Raw genomic sequence first — 1,549 nt, 5'->3', positions numbered from 1 at the left:
TGAACAGCCCGCATTTTAACCTTATGAATATAATGCAATTTATGCAAAGATGCAAGCGAGCTGGACAACAATGGAAATTATAAACCCTGGAGAGGGGGAACAAAGGGAACCAAGGACAAACACAAATCTCCAAACACAGCTCGGTCACTCCTGCGCGACCGAAAAAATACGCCTGGTCCTGATAACGAACAAGAGACCTCTCCATTTCCAGTGGAGCGCTCGACCAACTGAGTTAACCAGGAGTTAGACGTCAGTAAAGCGAACGAATTTTATCACCCGCCAACGGTCTAACACCAACAAGAATGAACAGCCCGCATTTTAACCTTATGAATATAATGCAATTTATGCAAAGATGCAAGCGAGCTGGACAACAATGGAAATTATAAACCCTGGAGAGGGGGAACAAAGGGAACCAAGGACAAACACAAATCTCCAAACACAGCTCGGTCACTCCTGCGCGACCGAAAAAATACGCCTGGTCCTGATAACGAACAAGAGACCTCTCCATTTCCAGTGGAGCGCTCGACCAACTGAGTTAACCAGGAGTTAGACGTCAGTAAAGCGAACGAATTTTATCAGCCGCCACCGGTCTAACACCAACAAGAATGAACAGCCCGCATTTTAACCTTATGAATATAATGCAATTTATGCAAAGATGCAAGCGAGCTGGACAACAATGGAAATTATAAACCCTGGAGAGGGGGAACAAAGGAAACCAAGGACAAACACAAATCTCCAAACACAGCTCGGTCACTCCTGCGCGACCGAAAAAATACGCCTGGTCCTGATAACGAACAAGAGACCTCTCCATTTCCAGTGGGGCGCTCGACCAACTGAGTTAACCAGGAGTTAGACGTCAGTAAAGCGAACGAATTTTATCAGCCGCCACCGGTCTAACACCAACAAGAATGAACAGCCCGCATTTTAACCTTATGAATATAATGCAATTTATGCAAAGATGCAAGCGAGCTGGACAACAATGGAAATTATAAACCCTGGAGAGGGGGAACAAAGGGAACCAAGGAAAAACACAAATCTCCAAACACAGCTCGGTCACTCCTGCGCGACCGAAAAAATACGCCTGGTCCTGATAACGAACAAGAGACCTCTCCATTTCCAGTGGAGCGCTCGACCAACTGAGTTAACCAGGAGTTAGACGTCAGTAAAGCGAACGAATTTTATCAGCCGCCACCGGTCTAACACCAACAAGAATGAACAGCCCGTATTTTAACCTTATGAATATAATGCAATTTATGCAAAGATGCAAGCGAGCTGGACAACAATGGAAATTATAAACCCTGGAGAGGGGGAACAAAGGGAACCAAGGACAAACACAAATCTCCAAACACAGCTCGGTCACTCCTGCGCGACCGAAAAAATACGCCTGGTCCTGATAACGAACAAGAGACCTCTCCATTTCCAGTGGAGCGCTCGACCAACTGAGTTAACCAGGAGTTAGACGTCAGTAAAGCGAACGAATTTTATCAGCCGCCACCGGTCTAACACCAACAAGAATGAACAGCCCGCATTTTAACCTTTTGAATATAAT

Source organism: Ixodes scapularis, unplaced genomic scaffold, assembly GCF_016920785.2.
Source record: "Ixodes scapularis isolate PalLabHiFi unplaced genomic scaffold, ASM1692078v2 PGA_scaffold9__187_contigs__length_104089568, whole genome shotgun sequence".
NCBI classification, from domain to species: Eukaryota; Metazoa; Arthropoda; class Arachnida; order Ixodida; family Ixodidae; genus Ixodes; species Ixodes scapularis.
The sequence above is the reverse complement of the archived record's forward strand: the minus strand, read 5'-3'. Positions refer to the sequence as shown.